We start from the raw sequence: 21,224 nt of genomic DNA on the forward strand, positions 1-21,224 counted from the left end.
GCTTCACTCTCTAATCCCAGCAAACTGCCAGAATAGTTTCCTAAAGAGAGTTCTCCCATCATAAAATCTAGTGGCAGTTTTCAAGCAACAAAACTGCAACCTCCTGCCAATGGATAGATGGATGGATAGATGGATGGATGGATGGATGGATGGATGGATGGATGGATGGATGGATGGATGGGTGGGTGGATGGATGGATTGAAGGATAGATGGGTGAATGGTTAGACAAGTGGGTGGGCTGGTGGGTGGATAAATGGATAGATGGGTAGGTGAGTGGCTGACTGGGTGGCTAGTCTGCTGGCTGGCTCACTGTGTGGATGAATGGTTGGGTGCATGGTTGGACAGATGGGTGAATGGGTGGATGGGTGAATAGATGGATGGGTGGATGGTTGGCTGGATGGAAAATGGGTGGTAGGTGTATTGGTGAGTGGATGGATGGGTGGATGGATAAGTGGATAGATGAATGGATGTTGTCTTCTCTGATAATGCCATCATATTTCATAGATTCACTATTTTTTTAATAATCTGTTGCAGTCATGCTTTAAAGTGTTACTACCTTTATCTTTTAAATAGCTCAGCAGTTATTATTATGGCACTCTGCAGAGCACTGGTAATATGCAATGTATATTTCACAGTTATTCTATTTAGCCCTAAAATTTTCCTTTTTAAAAAATTGACTCATAATACCACAGGGACAAGAAACATAAAAGATTTCAGAGAAGAAAACACTCACCATGTCTAAATAATTTCAGAAGTTTTCAGCAGTAAGACCTGAGCTGACAAGGGAGGACTGAAAAGGGATTGAGAAAGCCAAGAGATATTCTTATCTAGGGGAACACTGTGGACAAAAGTGCAGTGACTGGCACCCATAAAGTAGATGTCAGCACCAATGAATTGATCCCTCTGACTAGAGACAGGAATAATAGGGAATCCTTTTCCTTAAGATAATGTTATAGAAAATCTCCCCTGCCCCCTTCCCTCTCTTTTGTTGGTATTGCGTCTAGATTTTCTAGAATAGAGGCTTGTACCTACCTTGAGGCCTGAGGTTCAGAGTTCACTCTCTGACATGCCATATGGGATATCAATGCAGTTCCCAGTGCTTATGAGAATGGATATGACTCGAGAAGGGAGAAAAGAAAGAAAGAAAAAAAAAACCCTGAAAATATGCAGGATGTGGAAGCTTTTCACTAGTTACATTTTAAGGGTTTTGTTTCATGTTTTAGCAACAGGATCAAACCCAGGGCCTCACCTATCTGAAGCATGTGCTCCACTACTGAGCTAAGCCCCTACCTGAACATTACAGTTATTAAATAAAAAGCTACACAGAAAACTTTCAATCACATCCCCCACCCCCAGCCTCCTTCGACAAGCCACACTTTCAGATGCACAGAAAACTTCTTTTTAACACACACACATACATACTACACCCTTCTTCCACAAACCACATTTTTTCAGAGAGCATCTGTTTCAAGTGGAAGGTCGGAAAGGAGATTGGTTTCAGTTCAGAGCTACAGGAGGGTGATTATGTCGCTAATGTGATTTGCTTCCCGTTGCTAAAACAGAGTCCCTTCAAATGAGATTGTCTGCTAAGTGAGGCGTCTCCTTGCTCTTTCTCTCTTGGACGAATTAGATGGCGAGTAGAATCGGTCCCAGGCACGAACTGTGATGGACAGAGGAAGCTCTTTTTAGTCCCTGTGGTGAGTGGCCCTGCCACCCTGCCACCCGAGAGGCCACAGCCTGGAGCAAGGAGCTGACTCACAGGGCAGGCCGAGAATGGCCTGGATCTCTGACCGAGGTGAGCAGTGTCCGATTCCACCTGGGGGGAGAGGGGGAGGAGGGGGAGATTATGACAAAGAAAGTCGTATCTATTCCATGGAGCAATTCATGCCATCATTTTTCTTGAAAAAGCATTTTCTCTTAAGCCCGTGGAGGATAATTGAGCCCCCATCCTGACAGGATGTGCTAATGCCTGCTAATGGATACATTCTTTTAATAAATGAAGAGGCACAAGAAAATCGCCAGATATTAAACAGAGTCCCACATGTCTTATCTGAGTCTATAATGGTCCTATCAAGTGACCTAAGCGAAAGAAATGTGACTCTTCAGAGGTTAAAGGAGCCTATTTTTCCTTAGTGTGGTATTAATTCATTGCTAGGAAGAGCAGTCATTCACTGATCCATTCAAGGAATGTTTAAAAGAGGACCATATCTTAGGTTATGGTCCTCTTAGGTTAACTGATGTATTGCCTATTGGTACCAAAGAAAATACGAACTAGAAGTCTCTTGCTCTGTGGGTTTAAGCAAATAGCTTTTTACTCAGCAGTAGAGCCCAAAGCTCTGTTGGCTCCTTGAAATTTTCTACTAAGAAGTCAAAGAGCTGGGGCTGGAGCGATAGCACAGGGGGTAGGGCATTTGCCTTGCACGTGGCCGACCCAGGTTTGATTCCCATCATTCCATATGGTCCCCTGAGCAGCACCAGGAGTAACACCTGTGCATTGCCAGGTGAGACCCAAAAAGCAATAAATAAATAAATAAGTCAAAGAGCTAATGTGGATTGTTGTTAATTTTGTTCAAATTTTTTTCAATCCCATCCAGAATGTTTTGGGAATTTTTTTTCTGTTTATTTTGGTAATTTTAAACTCTATTCTTGGAAATATTTCTCCAGGTTCAAAGAATTCCTAGTATTCTCACCCTTGAAGGACATTTCTTAAAATTCATAAAGAATGGCAAAAAAACCAGTAAGAAAAAGACAAACAGACCTAAGAAAAATGAACACAGGAGATGAGCCAGAAACTCAATGAAGAAACAGCCAACAATCTTATGAATAGATCAATGATGGCACTTTAACACTGCCATCCCGTTGTTCATCGATTTGCTTGAGTGGTTACCAGTAATGTCTCCATTGTGAGACTTGTTGTTACTGTTTTTGGCATATCAAATACACCACGGATAGCTTGCCAGGCTCCGCTGTGCGGGTGGGATACTCTCGGTAGCTTGCTGGGCTCTCCAAGAGAGACGGAAGAACAGAACCTAGGTCCATGCAAGGCAAACACCCTACCCGCTGTGCTATTGCTCCAGTCTAAGATCAATGGTATGGGTTGTAATCTACTACAACTTGTTTTCATGCTGGAGGGGTAGGACTGGCACTTGCCTTGCACACTGCCAGCCCTAGTTCAATTCTCATGCCTCTGGTCATGCTCCTTCTCACTGCTTATGGTCCCGAGCATAGCCAGGAGTGACCCTTCAGCACAGTGTCATCAGTAAGCCCTGAGAACAGTCAGGTGTGACCTCCCTACCCCCTCAAAAAAAAAAAAAAACCCGAAAAATCCAAATTTGCTATTTTCTGTACAACATCATGTCCCTAAACTTCAGTAATCCACAGGATTATATGTGACAATGTTCATTTTCAAGGCTGTTGTATTATTTTGTTGGGTGGGTATTTCATAGTTCTAATCTCCCCGCAAAATGTATAACATGAACCTATACTGAAAGAGCAAAAGTTCAAAGTAATAAAATAAGTTCACATAACACATGCACAACTGATAAAAAAACTATTTGGGGAGGAAGAATCCGAAGTGATGCTCAAGAGGCCCCATCAGCTATTGTCAGCCAACCAGGACGTTGCCGCAGGGCAAGGGTCTGAGAATGTGATGCTGCCGGGGGATTTGGAGGCCACCCTGCCTGGTGCTGGGGATTTCCAGGGCCACACACAGCAGTGCTCAGAGGTCTCCACGACTGCACCTGGTGATGCTCAGGCGACCATACAATCTTGGGAATCAAGAATGAGTCGAGAATGAGAAAGAATGAGAAGCTTCTGCAGGCAACTGTTTCCTAAGTAGACAGGGGAGAGACTTCAGTTGGTTCTAACAGATCTTGGTGACAAGGCCCAGCGTCACTGACCCCAGAGGCAAGAGAGGTCAGGTTCCGGTGTCAACCAGTGTTGGTCTGTGTGATGGCATGTGCTAATTTCTGTTGAGTCATACCAACAAATGATCTGTTCATGGTCTGTAGACTCTTCTTCTGCTGTTGTTTTCTTCTCTTCCTTTTAATATTTAAAAGTAAAATATGTTTTAAAATGGAATAACGGGTCATTCTTTTTTAATCAATCTCCTTTTCTTTTATTATTATTTTTGCTTATTTTTAAAAAAATTCTTAGTGAATCACCATGAGGTACAGTAGTTACAAACTTACGAACTTTTGTGTTTGCATTTCAGTCATACAATGATTGTTTACCCATCCCTCCACCAGTGCCCGTTCTCCTCAACCAATGTTCCCAATATCCCTCCCACCACCCCCACCCCATCCTGCACCACCCCACCCCGCTTCTGCCAGCAAGGCATTCCCTTTTGTTCTCTCTCCTTTGGGATGTTGTAGTTTGCAATAGGTAAACCATTATTCTTTAAAAAAAAAAAAAAAAAAAAAAGCCTTGTGCTCTAACCACAGTGTCATTTCCTGATATTAGAACTGTTTTTTTAAATCACATGTGATAAAAGAAATTTGATAAAAACAAACTTCAAGATGATATTTCCTTGGGGAGGGGATGGGAGAATGTATCAGTTATCTATTGCTGCATACAAACCATGTGCAAATTTAGTGGTTAAAACAAAACCCAGGGGCTGGAGCGATAGCACAGCGGGTAGGGCATTTGCCTTGCACGAGGCTGACCCGGGTTTAATTCCCAGCATCCCATATGGTCCCCTGAGCACCACCAGGAGAAATTCCTGAGTGCAGAGCCAGGAGTAATCCTTGAGCATCGCTGAGTGTGACCCCCCACATAAAAAGCAAAAAAAAAAACAAAACCCAGTTACTGCTCTTGGTTCTCAGAGGACTTCAGGGAGGGTTTAGTAGCTGGTTTGCCTGTTCCACCATTTGGTTCATGTATACAGCTGCATCTAGCAGGAATATGTCAAAAGCTACGGTTGCCTTATCCTTAAGGCTAGGACACCTTGGAACTTTTCCATGTGTCTTCTTTATCCATGGGGTTATCTTTTTGGTGACTCAAGTAGGATACCCCAGAGTTCTTTATAAGAAGAAAACATCCTACCTAATGAACCAGTGTCCTGTGGTCAAACTTTTGGACAATGATACATATGGCATCCTCTTTGAGGTTTTTCAATGCAAAATATATTCCTGCTAGAGGCCGTAAGAGAGGTTCTGTAAGGAGCAAGCAAGAAGGTTCTTATTTGGTGAAAAGAACTGGAGAGAAAAGGCAGAGACGCCCACAAGTTCTTTCCTTGTGGAGAGAGGGAGGAAGGCTGGGGGTAGAGAGAATGCTACTCCCCTCTGAGAAGGCCTTGTCGTCTGCACTCTGCTCTTCTGGCCCCAGCAGAACACATGAAACTGCAGGTGACACTTTGACTGCTAGAGCCTTCTGCACACATGAAGGGTCAATAGTGCTTCTGGCGGAGTCAGATCACCTATGTCTCTGCCCCTCCCCGTTGCCCTGCTATGACCTGGTCTGGAGTTGGCTCACCTTCCTGACTTTTGTCTTTCATCTGCTTCAACCCCTGTGACCTGCTTTGATCAATTATCCAAACCTATTTGGACTTGTGGACCTCCAGTTTGGCACTGATGCCCCGTGAACATAAGCTCCTTGGATATTTTTCCTCTTCTCCTTTTCTTTCCTCTCTCTTGCCTTTTACTCAGCTTACAAATTAATCCATGTCACCTGTAACAGACACACATAGTACCAAAAACCCAGAGCCTCCCCTTGTCTGTTCCCAGGCCACAGTTCCACTGTCCATTGTGATCTCCTTCTAGATGATTTTTTCCTTATACATACACACGTTTGCATATTGAAAAAAACTGCTATAAATATGTTGGTTGGGTTCTGTTATCTTTGACTCCACAAAGTATCATACATCATACATCTTTCCAAGAGGGCACACATACACTGATACAATTTTTTTTTCCTTTAGGGTCACACCCAGCGATGTACAGTGGTCATTCCTGGCTCTGCATTCAGGGATTACCCCTGGCAGTGCTCAGGGGACCACATGGAATGCTGAGAATTGAACCCAGGTCAGCCACATGCAAGGCAAACTCCCTACCCGCTGTGCTATCACTCCAGCCCTGAGTGATACAATTTTTTTATATGTGAGCTAGCAGTTAATGAGTCTTCTAATGTGTCACACATCTTGGTAGGCGCCTTCTGCTATGCAATTATGTAACCTCAGCAAGAAGGTTGTTAGTCCTATTTTATTATTTTTTAAACATTAAGAAATTAGACATGGGCACCTCCATACAGCCCAACCTCCAGCAGCCACACCCACGCCCCACAGCCTCCACTATGTAAACAATGGCCCAGTTTCCCAGCTTCATGACTAATCTCGGAAGAGATGCCAAGCCAAGACAACGCAACTCACCAGTACGCTGGTTTTTGAGCTAAAAGTTCTGGGGTCTCCCGGGAAAGTGGGCATGCTGAGAATGATACCAGTACAATAGACCCTGAAGCCCGTGGAGTGTGTGGCCACATGGCAGCCACATGGCAGACACATCCAAACTTTATAATACTGACTAGTAGGAGCCCTGTAAGAGCATAGAAAATTAGATGGGAAAGTAGCACAGAAGCCCAGTAAGCTCAATACACACACACACACACACACACACACACACACACACACACACACACACACTCTAACACAGATGGCTCAGTTAGCAACAAATAGCTCAGTAGAACCCCAGACAATGACTTTAATAATCCCATTGTGAGGGGCTGGAGTGATAGCACAGCGGGTAGGGTATTTGCCTTGCACTCGGCCAACCTGGGCTCGATTCCTAGCATCCCATGTGGTCCTCTGAGCACCGCCAGGAGTAATTCCTGAGTGCATGAGCCAGTAATAACTCCTGTGCATTGCCGGGTGTGACCCAAAAAGCAAAAAAAAAGAAAAAGAAATCCCATTGTGAGATAGAATAGTGTTCACAAAGTTTCTTTGACTGAACTATGTTTCTAATAATTTCATCTGCCATTTTGTTGTAGCAAGCAATATAAATTATTGTGTGCCTGCCAAGAGGCCAGTTGAGAGGAATTGGGTGGGAAACTGGGGATAGTGGTAGAGGGACCAACACACTAGGAGTGGGACTGTTGTTGAAACAGTCTATGCTTAAAACAACTATGTTATAAACAACTTTGTAAATCAGGGTGTTAAATAATATATATATATATTTTTTTTGCTTTTTGGGTCACACCTGGCGATGCACAGGGGTTACTCCTGGCTCTTCACTCAGGAATTACTACTGGCAGTGCTAAGGGTACCATATGGGATGCTGGGATTCGAACCCACCTGGGTTGGCCGCATGCAAGGCAAACGCCCTACCCGCTGTGCTATTGTTCCAGCCCCGTTAATAAAAATTTTAAAAAAGAAAAAGAAGGGGGCTGGAGCTATAGTATAAAAGGTAGGGTGTTTGCCTCTCATGCAGCCAACCTGGGTTCGATCCCCAGCATCCTCTATGGTGCCCCGAGCAGTGCCAGGAGTAATTCCTGAGTGCAGAGCCAGGAGTAACCCCTCGGTGTTGCCGGTGTCACCCAAAAAGCAAAAAAAAAAAAAAGAGTATGGCTTCCGGGTGTGGCTCAGTGTCTTGCAGGAATGAGGAAAGAGCTGGATCCTGGAGTCCTGCAATTGTGATCCTTTGTGTCACAAGTATATGTGACCTGTGGCACACCCACCAATATTTGGTGACTTCCAGGGGGCACAAAAGATTGCAATCGAAGTGTGCGAGCACTACAGCCAAGTGTAAGTGTCCCCTGGTCATTGCAATAACGCAGCCACAACAGTCCAATCAGTGATGTGGGGGGAAGAGGGAATAATGAAAAACAAACCCCAAAAGATACTTGATGTGAGAAATATATCGGGCAGTATTTGGCACCTAATTATGTATAATATACAAAAAGCTTTTTGTGAACATTATTTAACATTTTTTCCAACTTGAAATGCGATTGCTATTGTATTAAGTTCAAGTAAGAGACAATAGAAACAGAGCCTAGGTAATAGTCTCACATAAAAATATTTATGCAAAAATAGGGGAGAGAGTTCAAGGGGTGGAGTGCAGGTCTTGCATAATGGAGGCCTCCCACCTACCCTCCAGGCACCCTTAGATGGCCCTAGTGGCCCCCAGTACTGCATTGCTGTGAAGAATCCCACCCCTGTACAAAGATATATAAACAAAATTCCCGTGAAAGTATCAAACTTAATTTATTGGTATATTTTAAACTCTAATGCATTATGATTAGCATTTATTCCCCCCTCCCCGCCCTCCCCACCCAAACTCAAACTTGACAATTCAAAGACCAAGTGCTATTGTGATTTACCGTATAGACATCACACCGGGCTAATAAAGCATAAACCCAATATATTTAGAAAGAATAGTTCATGTTTTGCTCTATTCCTTTTTATCACTGCAATATTCCAAAGGATATGCATTTCCTTGTTTATTGGCTCTCTTCCTTGTACCCAATACTTACTCATTCTCCTCCATTATATTAAACATGGTGCTCATCTCACTGGTGGGTGAACCTTTGGACATTCATACCATTGTTCCGAGGAACAAGTTTACAGGAGAAAGACTGTTGGACCTGGGGCCGGCGCGATAGTACAGCGAATAGGGCTTTTGCCTTGCATGCAGCAGACCTGAGTTCAATCACGGACATCTCATCTGGCCCCCCAAGCACCACTAGGAGTAATTCCTGAGTGCAGAGCCAGGAGTAACCCCTCAATATCCCTGGGTGTGACCCAAAAATCAAAAAAACAAAGAAACTGTTGGATCTTCGGCTGAGGCTGGCCTCTGTGTCTCACTATTCTTTGACTCTGATGTCCTACAGAACTCTGCTGTCTCCCGCCTACCTGCTCAGACCCTCTGCACTTGTCTACGGTTCTTCCAAGTATATTCCGCCCCACTTCCCTTGAGAGAACCAGTCCCTTACTACCTGCTTGCTGAAGCTTTGCTCTCAGTTCCTGTATCTGTTGACAATGATGTTTTGGTGATTGCCCATGCCACAATGTATTCTATTTTTCTAATCGTCTCATTTTCTCCCAGGCTGGACATTTCCAAAGGCATCATTCGTGGCTTGGTAAATGAGTGAACCAAATCGTTAGTAAAGTTTTGGTACACAAGCAGTTTCCTTTTTAAAAAATGGTCTTGTGTACGTGCAATCCAGAAGAGACCAAACTCCCTGCTCTGGAGTCACAGGAGATGCATAATATAAACAATTAACTCCCAGTAATGGTCAGATGAGAACAAATGTTATAAAGAAAATGAGGGGCTGAAGCTATAGCACAGTGGGGAGGGTGCTTGCCTCGCACGTGGCTGACCCAGGTTTGATTCCCAGCATCCCATATGGTCCCCCGTGCACCGCCAGGAGTAATTCCTGAGTGCAGAGCCAGGAGTAACCCCTGTGTATAGCCGGGTGTGACAAAAAATAAAGAGAAAGAAAGAAAGAAAGAAAGAAAGAAAGAAAGAAAGAAAGAAAGAAAGAAAGAAAGAAAGAAAGAAAGAAAGAAAGAAAGAAAGAAAGAAAGAAAGAAAGAAAGAAAGAAAAGCAAAAGGAAAGCAGCGTGGCCCTGGAAATAGACTACTGTGCACCGCTGGGTGACACCTGAACAGAAACCTCAACCAGGTAAAGGATTGAGACTGATGATGGTCTGAGAACTTTCCAGATGTGGGTGTCTGAGTGGACCAGAGAGAGGACTGGTCAAGAGCTTGCCACTCCCTGAGGTGACAAGGATGATGCCCCAAAGGCCAGATAGATGAAAACAAAGTGACTGTCTTATGGAAGTAACGGGAGTGTCCCAGCATGGCTGATGCAGGAAGGAGTCCAAGCTGCAGGCCAGAGTGTAGGAGGTTCCTGAGGGAATGCTGAGGGGAAAGGTGGGCTGCAAGGTGGGACTGAGCTGAGCATGAGAGTGTCTCAGTGGAGGTGTCTGTCACCTGCCAGCGGAGTAAGCTGAATGAGCCTGCAGAGTTTCTCATGTTTTGCCGTGACCTGTCCTGCTACACCGTCTTCAGGTCTGCGCTGAGAGTGGATGGTGGGTGGCGTGTCTGGTTGTGGCTGACACCCCTGAGAGCCGGGCTGGGATGTGCTGGGGTGAGTCAGACAGGACTGCAGGACACATGGTTTTAGGGGGATTCCCTGTGAAGGTACAGGGTGGGCAACTGCTTTTGAAGGGGTGATGGGGGGAGCTGGCTCTGAGCCTGGACAGGGAATACTAGGAGAGAGAAATCACACAAGTTTCACTATATAGCAGAGAGAAATAAATAGAATTCTTTCTTTAACTCTTAACGTCGTTTTATATAGGTTGATTGGACTTAGGTTCCAGGACTATGGGTGCTCAAGTCTTACATTAATTATATTGGCATATCTCCTACAACACTCTTCTACTTTAATCTGGTTTTGTTTGGTTGGTTTGGGGCCACACCTGGTGGCATTGGGGGCTACTCCCAGCTCAGCTCTGTGCCCCTGGAAACCAGGTGGCACCAGGAATTGACATACCCTCCTGCCCTTGGAGTTATCTTCCCAGTTCCCTCTCCCCTCCCCTTTAAATCATCTCTAGATTCTAGCTTCTTTTTGTTTTGGACTTGTTTTGGGGCCACACCCCGCTTACTCCTGGAGGGTCTTGGGGAACCACATGCAGGCTGGGGATCAAATCCAGGTCTACTACGTACAATTCAAGTGTATTATCTGCCCCCAGTCTTAGCTTCTTAAACATGAATTTTGCACCCCTCCGCCCACCCCATGGAGTCACGTAACTGAATGTGAGGAATTGTAGCAAATTTAAATCAATTTCTTGATGATTTATTACTAGTATTTTATTTGGATGCATGTTGCATATTTCTACATACTCAAGGTCACATAAAAATTTCTCAGGCAGAGTCAGAGATAATTCAGGTGTTTGCCTTGCATGTGGCCAGCCCTGATTTGCATGTGATCCCCTGAGCGCCATCTGGGACAGAGGAGCTGGACTTTTAGGAACGGTTCATGGTTTGGTGAAGGAGTGATAACAGGAAACTCACAGCTTTGAGAGTTTCACAGAAACGTTCATCTTTTCTAAGAGGTAAGCAAGGGGTGGCTTCCCATGTTTCCTGAGCACACCAGAAGTGATCCCTGAGTACAGAGCCAGGAGTAAGACCTGAGCACTGCTGGGTGTGGGCACCCCTCCCCACCCACCCACACCCCCACCCCCACCCCCACATACACACCCACACACACACATACAACAAGGAGCAAAAGTTAGCAGGGGAGAGGCAGGAACAAGATTCAAGATGAGTCAGTTCTCCAGACATTAGGAATATGAATTGTGCTGGTACCCACAGGTATACTATTGAGTTGAAGGGTCAAGAGATGACTGAAAAAAAAAAAAAGTAAAATTGTGAGTTGCTCACAGATAAGGCTCAGCAATAGAACAGCTTTCTCTGTGTGTAAGGCCCTACATTCAATCCCAAGCACTCCAAAAACCAAAACAAAAAAAAGAAAAAAGAAAAAAGAAAAATTTTTGTGGGACCAGAAAGATGGTTCAAGGAGCTGGAACACACATGTGGGAGCTCAGACTAATCTCCGTACACTGCTTAAGGTCCCTTGCGCCCTCCTGGGTATGGCCCCAAAACAAAAATAGAGGTTTTATTTGTGGGGGGCACATATGAAGAAGGGGAGGCATGGGTGACACCCAAAGGTGCTCAAGGGCTACTCATAATTTGGTGCTCAGGAGTGACCCCTGGTGGTGGTGCTTCGGGGACCATATGTGATGCTGCGGATTCTAACCAGTGTCCTAGTGGCATGCACTGTCTGCGCCATCCCCAAAAAAAAAAGGTGGGGGGGGGGGCTGGAGCGATAGCACAGTGGGTAGGGCGTTTGCCTTGCACGAGGCCGACCCACGTGCACGTGTTCAAATCCCAGCATCCCATATGGTCCCCTGAGCACCGCCAGGGGTGATTCCTGAGTGCATGAGCCAGGAGTGACCCCTGTGCATTGCTGGGTGTGACCCAAAAAAAAAAAAAAAGACATAAGGTAGCAGCAACTTCATGCTGATGAGAACTTGAGAAATGTGGTGTAAAGATGGGTCCCAGATAACTGAAAGAGGAAGAGTGAGATAAGCAGGCAAGATGAGATGAGGGACTGTCCTTGGGTGAATAGAAAAAGGTAGAAAGAGTAGGCTTTATCATGAGCAACCTTGGTGACTGGATCTTATGGTAATTCAATTTTAAAAAGAGCGTACTATTATCTGAGGGACTGGAGCGATAGCACAGCAGGTAGGGTGTTTGCCTTGCATGCGGCAGACCCGGGTTCGATTCCTCCGTCCCTCTCGGAGAGTCTGGCAAGCTACCCGTGGTGTATTCGATACGCCAAAAACAGTAACAAGTCTCACAATGGAGATGTTACTGGTGCCCGGTTGAGCAAATCGCTGAACAACGGGATGACAATGCTACAGTGCCCCTGAGCTCCACTAGGAGTAACCCTGTCACCTCTGGGTGTGGTCCAGAAGCCAAATGAGGGGAGAGGTAGGGGGAAAATGCAGAAAACAACTCAGGCAAAAGGGGTTGCAAGTAGAAAGCGTTTTAGAAGCCCTGCTCTAGACCTAAGGTCATGGCCATGCCATGCAGGGAGCTGATACACTCTTTTGTTTAGGGGATAACAAAGGGCAAGGAAACATTCCTGTAGAGTGTACACGCAGCCATCAAGTCTGCAGACTCACTGGGTGCCCTTGGGGGGCCCTGTGTGGGTTGAGTGTACAGATATGGAATCATGGCAGTGGAGATATGGCTGTAAATACATAAATGTCTTGGCGGTTTATTATTAGTGTTTTATTTGGATACCTGTTGCATATACCTATATACTCAAGGTCACATAAACATTTCTCAGGCTGAGTCAGAGATCGTTCAGGTGTTTGCCTTGCACGTGGCCAGCCCTGATTTGCATATGATCCCCTGAGTTCCACCAGGAGTAACCCTGTCACCTCTGGGTGTGGTCCAATAGCCAAATGAGGCCGGGAAACAACTCTGGCAAAAGGGGAGTGGAAGCTGAAAAGTCAGACTAGAACTCTTAGGTGCCGTGGGGGTGACAGGCCCTACTTCTGTGGCTGGTCGGGGGTGGGGGAAGAGCTCAAGGAAGAGATGGATACCATTAGAACTCAGGTGGGTCCTGGGGATGGAACCCAGAGCTTGGAGGATGAGCTACTACTACTACTACGCAGAGGCTGCTGGTAGGGCTGAGCGCCACCCCTGCCCCCACCCCCACCTAGCCTGGACTCCCCCGCCAAGCTGGGTCCGGTCTAGGCACATTGCAGAAATTGCACCCTGGACTCAGGCACAGGCTCTGGCTGCAGCTGGGACAGTGAGAGTAGCGGAGGTACAGGAGGTAGAGGGGAAGGCCAGCTCACTCGGTAAGTCACTGCCTGCGCCTTCTCCAACCTTGCTGACTTCCTCTGTCGCCCCCTCTCAGCACTGCCTGGCAGAGAGCTGTAGACAGAGCAGGAACTGGTGTGGCCCAGTGCTAACTCCAGGGTCAAAGGTTGGGTAGAGAAGGGTACCCAACCCAACTCTTTGCTGCAAAGAGACAAGAGTTTTGAATACACAGTATACCTCCCAAGGACTCTGTAGCTGACGGTTCTGGAAGGAAGTGGCCTGTGACCTGGTCAGCACAGGCTGACCTAGGAATACCCATCAAAGGGAGTCCAGGTGACGTTTGGAGATTCAGTTAATGAACAGAAAACAGGAGCTCAGTGTTAGGAGAGCTGGGTTTCGAGAATGTTCAGAGATTGACACAAGCATGACAAGAATGACTCAGGATTTGACAATCTAGGTGCAGTAAACCACTCATTTTCAGTACCTTCCTCCACCTCTGTCTGCCTCCTCAACACGGCCCAGGGCTCCTGTGCTGGGTCTATTTGTAGGACAAATGCTGTGAACCATCCCTTTCACAAACAGCCCAGAACATGGGGCTGGGCTTATTCTCTGTCTCTGCATAACAAATCACCCGCCGATGAAGCAGCATAAAAAAACTATTTATGGATAGTGATAACTATTATTTTTATATGAGCTCACATGCTGCCTTTGGTTCAGGACTTCTCATGAGGTAGCACTTGGTTTCATTTCCAGGCTGCGTTTTCGGGCAGAGGGTCTTCAAGCTCCCTCACTTCGCTGCTGACTCGAGTGTTGCTGGCCAGAAGACTCTCTCATGGAGTGCCTTGCCAAGTGGACAATGTCTGAGGGTAGGGTCCAACTTGGCAGCATGCTCCACCCCTCCAGGGAGCCAGAGGAGGGGAAAGAGTAGGAGGAGGAGGGGGGCAGGAGGGAGGGAGAGAGGGAGAAGGAGGAGGGAGAGGGAGTGGGGGAGAGGGGGAAGGAGAGGGTGAGAGGGAGGGAGAGGAAGGGAGAGAGAGGGAGGGAGAAAGAGAGGGAGAGAGACTGAGGGAGGAAGGGAGGGAGGGAGGGAGGGAGAGACAAAGAGAGGGAGGAAGAGAGAGAGAGAGAGAAGAGAGAGAGAGAGACTCAAAGGAGAGATGTCACCAGCATTTTCAAACTCATCTTGGAATTTTTCCTTGTTTTTGCTTGTTAGAAATGAATCGCTAGGTCCAGAATTCCTCGGTGAGAGTGGGGGTGGGGGATCCCCTGTAGGGCCCTGGGTTCTTTGGTTCTGGTGGAGTCATCAGCTCTATATCAGAGAACTGCAGTGAGCTGCATATGGAGCAGCTACATGGATGCAGATTCCAAAGCAAAAGGGGTGGAGGGGTCACAGATGACAAAGACCAAACACTCTGGAAGTAGATGTCCGCCCTGCCATAGGGTTTCTCTGATAGTTTATTTCTGTTAAAAATCTTCATTCTGGGTAACATCCCCAAATTTCATTCTTTGAAGCACTTAATGAAGGGGTCAAAGTTTCTGGTGAGGCCCTGAGTGTCCATTGACCTCAGCTTGATAAAATCCACATGTCATTGTCACCCTCGGAAGGCCTATATTCTACACACACCCCAAGAGTCAAAGGTCAACTGGGAGCTTTCCAAATTCACTCAGACCTTTGCTGAACGAAACTTCTCGAAGTAACAGGTAATATTTTGCACCAATAAATTATGAGAGGCCTGAATTCAACCCTGTTGAGTCTCCATGACGAATCAAATTATTTTATAAGAAAACTAATTTAAGAGATATATAGTGTCATACATATGATTATGGCACCATATGGTAACTGAGGCATCCCTGGTAGAAAGTTTGCCAAAATGACTATAATTAGTATTATTCTCAGCAGCCAAACCCATTTAACATTCTGGCCGCTAGTATTTATCACCAGCCTCTGTTGATAGTTTTCTCTGTTCCATCTACCACTTAATTATCACCCCTTTTGTCAACTCTGGCCTCACAATTGCTGAACAACGGAGATCCTAGATTCCACAGTTCCTTTCTGGGTATTTTGTCTCTGCCTCAGTCTTACCAGTATTTTCCATTTTTTTTTTCTCTCCCAATATAAAACCTTTGGGGAAGCTGCAGGCTGCAAAGGGAGGTGCTGAGAAGGCAGAGGGTGTAGGGAGAGCAGCTGAAACTTTCCAGAATGTTCTACTGGACTTATTCAAGCAGGGTTCCTCTGTAGCTATCCTCTGGTTTCATGTTCCTTGGGGGTAATTTTAGCAAGGAATAAAATCTTGAAACTTTTGACAACCGCACAAGCAAAAAATGTGCAAATTCAGACCTGAGACCGTCCTGGCACGGTAGCTAACTAGAACCTGTTGTCAGATCCTTGTATTGTTGGGGACACCTGAGGAAGAAGGGCTCAAGGAAGAGAAAGGGGCGGGGGAAGATTCTGGGCAGGGGTGGGCGGGGACAAGTGGAGGAACTAGTAAGCTTCAGGGCTGTAAAGAGGGTTGCCAGGGACAAAGCCGCTGTAAAAAGAAAATTTTCTAATCTATGGTAGACTTTGTGCAAGTAAATCCAGACTTTATGATAAGCCATTTTATGATAAGCCACTGAGACTGATGTTTCAAATCAGATAGTAATATCCATTAAAAGGCACCTATATAGGGGCTGGAAAGATAGCATCAGTATTAAGGGACTTCCCTTGTATGCCAATGACTCCTGCTCAATCCTTGGCACCAAACGGTCCCCATAATACCACCATATATGGCCCTGGCCTCCACCTAGCACAACTGGGCTGGCCCGGGTAAGCCCTGGGCACCAAAGGGTCAAAGCAGCATCACATTCTCAAACTGTCAGACCATTTGTGTAAGAATTACAGGGAGTACTGGCCCCCTGAGTGCTGCTTGGGAAACCCTCTCCCGCCTCATCCTCCCCACAAAAAACCCCAAATAAATAAGCATACTTATATAAACCAGAGGGAGAAAGATAAGTAGGGTTGCCAGATAAAATACAGATTTATTTTCAGTTAAATAATGAAAACATTGCAATATGAGGATATCCTAGGCAATATCTGAGATAAACTTAGACTAACAACTATGATCATTTTTTTAAATTTGAAAGTCAAGTTTAATTGAGCCACTTGTGTTTTCATTCACCAGTGCTGGCAACCCGACCTTGGAATCCCTCAGTTCCACTCCTCATTCATCCTATAGCACTGTCTGTGGCACTGTCGTCCCGTCCCGGTGTTCATGGATTTGCTCCAGCGGGCACCAGTAACGTCTCCATGGTGAGACTTGTTGTTAGCTTACTATTTCAGTGCTCATGGTGCACAGGGACCAGTCCTTCCCACAGCTGTGATCCGGGCAGTGAGAACTGCACCCTCCTGCATTCAGGTCACGAGACCCCCCCACCAGTGTCCCCAGGTGACCCCAGGAGCTGGTCCCCCTTGAGCTGGCTAACATCTCCCTTCCATATTCCCCTTAGTCACCCACACCCATCTCTTGTCTTACTCTGGTCTTTGGTGCTCTGTGGCTCCACTTGGCTCAGCAATGTGTGTTAATCCAGCAAAACAGATTTGGAGACCGAAAGGGGGCTGCCAGGCATGGTTTAAATAGGAGCAGAACTTCTCTTGCTGAAGAGTTCCTGTTAAGAGGGATTCAGCTCGGCCTTGGGAGAGTAGCCTGGGGCATGACTGAAAACTCACCTGCACCCCTGAGGGCCTCTCTGCCAATTAGTCCTCCAGGCTTTACTGTCTCAGACAGCTCGTCAGTGGCCCCCGTTTCTTTGACTCACAAAACAGAAGCAATCCTAAGGAATGTTCACTTTTTCATTATAGATGGGGAACACAAAATTAGATTCTTCCAGATTTCTATTTAACCAGAAAAAAAAAAACCCTAGGTTTTGTGAAAAAGCTAATCTTGTGCTCTCTGTCCTAATGGCTGGGTGGGTGAGATCTCGGCCTGCTACTGGGAGAAAGCTCTTCTCCTGGCAAGCTGTCCAAACAACGGAAATTTGCTGGATTCTTCACAGCTGTTTGTCAAGTTAGCGGACATATGCTGACTTTTACAAAGCCGGCTGTTTTTAGGGGCAAAAAGAGGCATGAAGGAAAAATGCTTCCAACCACAACACCCCAAAGGAGAGAGAGAGCAAAAGGGAATGCCCTGCTACAGAGGTGGGGTGGGGTGGAGGGGACGGAGTGGGGGTGGTGGGAGGGATGCTGGGACCTTTGGTGTTGGAAGATGGGCACTGGTGGAGGGATGGGTACTTGACCATTGTATGACTGAAGCGCAAGCACGAAAGTTTGTAAGTCTGTGATTCACTAACAAAAAAAGAAAGAAAGAAAGGAAGAAAGAAAGACAGAAAGAAAGAGAGAGAGAGAAAGAAAGAAAGAAAGAAAGAAAGAAAGAAAGAAAGAAAGAAAGAAAGAAAGAAAGAAAGAAAGAAAGAAAGAAAGAAAGAAAGAAAGAAAGAGATGAAGAGAGAGAGAAAGAGAGAGGGAAAGAGAGAAGGAAAGAGAAAGAAAGAAAGAGAGAGAAAGAAAGAAAGAAAGAAAGAAAGAAAGAAAGAAAGAAAGAAAGAAAGAAAGAAAGAAAGAAAGAAAGAAAGAAAGAAAGAAAGAAAGAAAGAAAGAAAGAAAGAAAGAAAGAAAGAAGAATGCTTCCTTTTGGACTCTCCAATGTCGACCAAACATTATTTGGGAATAAATGAACAACAAGGTGGAGAGATAGGACAGAGGTTAAGGTCCTTGCTTTATACGCAGCTGCCCCCAGTTCGATCACTAGCATGACATATGGTCCCACGAGCACTGCCAGGAGTGACGCCTGAGCATAGGGTCATAGGTAAGCCCTGAGCACAGCCAGGTGTGGCCCAAGCATCCCCACCCCTAAAACAATAAAAGGTGGGGCGAGGTGGAGGTAGGGGTGGGGAACAATAATGGTACAGAAACCCCCGGCTATTCTTCCGCAATCCGCATCCTGGTTCTCACGCACTGGCGGGGTGCTAAGATGTGGAGGGAGAATAGGATTTAATGGGTACGCCGCCCTGCTCCAGCTACCACAGCTGCACACGTGTCTCTTCCCCCCCCCCTCCCCCCCCCCCCCCCCCCCCCGCAGCCAGCACGGGTGCGTAGCTGTGGCCTCTGGCTGCCTCCCTTCACTTCCCTGGCTATTAACATCCCACGGGGAAAGCTCCAGGCAGCTCCTCCTGACCACACCCCCACCTCGTGTCCTTCCTGTGCTTTCCTCTGCCCAGCTCCCGCTCAGCCTGATTTACACTCCAATTGAATATTTATTAAACTTTGTCTCAGTTTCTCTCCTGCTGACACCGGGTACTCAGAAATGTTTTTATGCATTTTGGAACTTTTGTGTCTAACACGCAGCCTGGCCTGCACGAGGAGGTGGGTGCTCCGTGAGAGTTGTGAGAAGCATCTCAATCAATCATCCCTGCTCCTCCACCCCTCCCCCGAGACATCAAGACATGGGCCTTTGTACTATTCTTACCACTTCTGAAATCCCACTGGATAGCACAAGTTTACTTAGGTTAAGAAGCCCTCACCTGCAGGGTTTTTTTTCCCATGAGAAATAGAAGTGTTAGTTGACTGTCATTCTACTCCTGGTTTTCTTTTTTTTTCTTTTCTTTTTTTTTTTTTTTTTTTTTTGCTTTTTGGGTCACACCCGGCAATGCACAGGGATTACTCCTGGCTCTGCACTCAGGAATCACCCCTGGCGGTGCTCAGGGGACCATATGGGATGCTGGGAATTGAATTCAGGTCGGCCGCGTGCAAGGCAAACGCCATACCTGCTGTGCTATTGCTCCAGCCCCTGGTTCTTTTTCTTTTTATTAAAAAGTGAATTTTTCTTTTTAGTGGGGAAATCTAAAATTACCAGTGAAGTAGCACATGATAAAAAGTTAAAAAAAAAAGGGGGGGGGGCTGGAGAGGGCGCTTGCCTTGCATGCAGAAGGCCCAGTTTGATCCCTGGCATCCCATATGGTCCCCTGAGTATGCCTGGAATGAGTCCTGTAACCCAGGAGTAGTTCTTGATTACAGCCGTATGTGACCTAAATTTTTTAAAAAGATGATAAAAAGATAAGGTGCTTCGTTCAAATTTACAAAGTTCCTGTTATATGCTGGGGAGTGTTTTAGGGGCTTGGAACACAGCAATAAGAAGGGTAGGTAAGATCCTACCACTTGGAGTCTATCTTCCATGGATGAGACAGAGACTATGAAATCAATCAATATCTAAGAACATTGGATATAGGGCTGGGGAGACAGTACAGGGGGAAGGTACTTGCCTTGCACACAGCTGACGGGGTTTGGTTCCTGGCACGCATATGGTTCCCTGAGTTAAGTTAGGAGTGACCCCTGGGCATAGAGTACTCCTGAGTAAGCCCTGCGCCCCTTCAGGTATGGCTCTGAAAAGGAAAAACAAATCTGTCAGTAGTAAGTGCTGCTCAGAGTAGACCAGAGGGAAGCAGTAGCATGACTGGGTGGTAACTGGGTATCAGGCAAGAACTGTCATGTCCTGAGGCTCCAGGCCTACTTTCGTGGTACCTAGGGGCCATGTGGTACTGGGAATCAAACCCAGGGCCTCATATGTGCAAAGCATCTGCTCTATCACCTGAGTTCTGTTTGTAGTACAGAGAAGGCATTTTTGAGGTGGTTATGTTGGGACTCCCCACCAGGCTGTTTTCACTCAGAGTGCCGCAAGGGGGTGGGTGAGAACCCTCCCAGTCCCAAGGGACCCAGCCCCGGCAGTCGACCCCCACTACCCAACCACTGCCATGCTCCAGGCCGCTTTCTGGACAGCCTGACCACTTCGCAGCTGTGTGACACATTCTACAACACTTCCTATCCATTTTCCATAATTAACACATCATATTTGATGGAGTTCAGATAGTAGGCAGCAAATCATAGGGAGTAATATATTTATATATATTATTATATTTAGTATATATATTTTATTTGTCACTGTCATTCTGTTGCTCATCGATTTGCTCGAGCGGGCATTAGTAACGTCTCCATTGTGAGACTTGTTGTTACTGTTTTTGGCATATCGAATATGCCATGGGTAGCTTGCCAGGCTCTGCTGTGTGGGCGGCATACTCTCGGTAGCTAGCCGGGATCTCCAAGAGGGACGGAGGAATTGAACACGGGTCAGCTGCGTGCAAGGCAAACGCCCTACCCACTGTGCTATCACTCCCTAAAACTGTGAATAATTTTATTACAATTGAACACCACTCCACTCATGAATAAGTATTCTTCAGAAGCTTAATTTTAATGGTAGAAGAGAATTTTATCATTCATTCATGACATATACATACACCTCTCAGAGATCCCAGCAAACTACTGAGAGTATCCTGCCCTCACAGGCAGAGCCTGGCAAGCTACCCCCGTGGCATATTCGATATGCCAAAAAACAGTAATGATAGGTCTCATTCCCCTGACCCTAAAAGAGCCTCCAATCGTTGGGAATGATGAGTCAGGAGAGGCTGCTGAAATCTCAGGGCTGGGAGGAATAGAGACATTACTGGTGCCTGCTCAAGTAAATCGACGAACAACAGGATGACAGTGATACAGTGATATGTTGACGTTGACACCTAATGACACATTATAAGGACAAGTATCTATAAGAAGAAATTATGCCAAGGATCCCTTCCCCATCCCCCACCCCCCCAAGTCGGGAACAAATTCAGGCTCTGCATTGCATGTGTGTTTACCAGCTCATCTCCATTGCAGTTCACTGTCCATGACAGAAAAGATCTTGTCTTTTTCAATTAACATATATTTCCCCATTTCCGGTCTAGTGCCTGCTGGCACACAGAATGCTATTAAGATTTCCCAGAAATGAGTGAGCCACTGCCCACTGTTCTCCTTCCTCAGGTCAGCGTGGC

Source organism: Sorex araneus, chromosome 4 (assembly GCF_027595985.1).
Source record: "Sorex araneus isolate mSorAra2 chromosome 4, mSorAra2.pri, whole genome shotgun sequence".
Taxonomy (NCBI): Eukaryota; Metazoa; Chordata; class Mammalia; order Eulipotyphla; family Soricidae; genus Sorex; species Sorex araneus.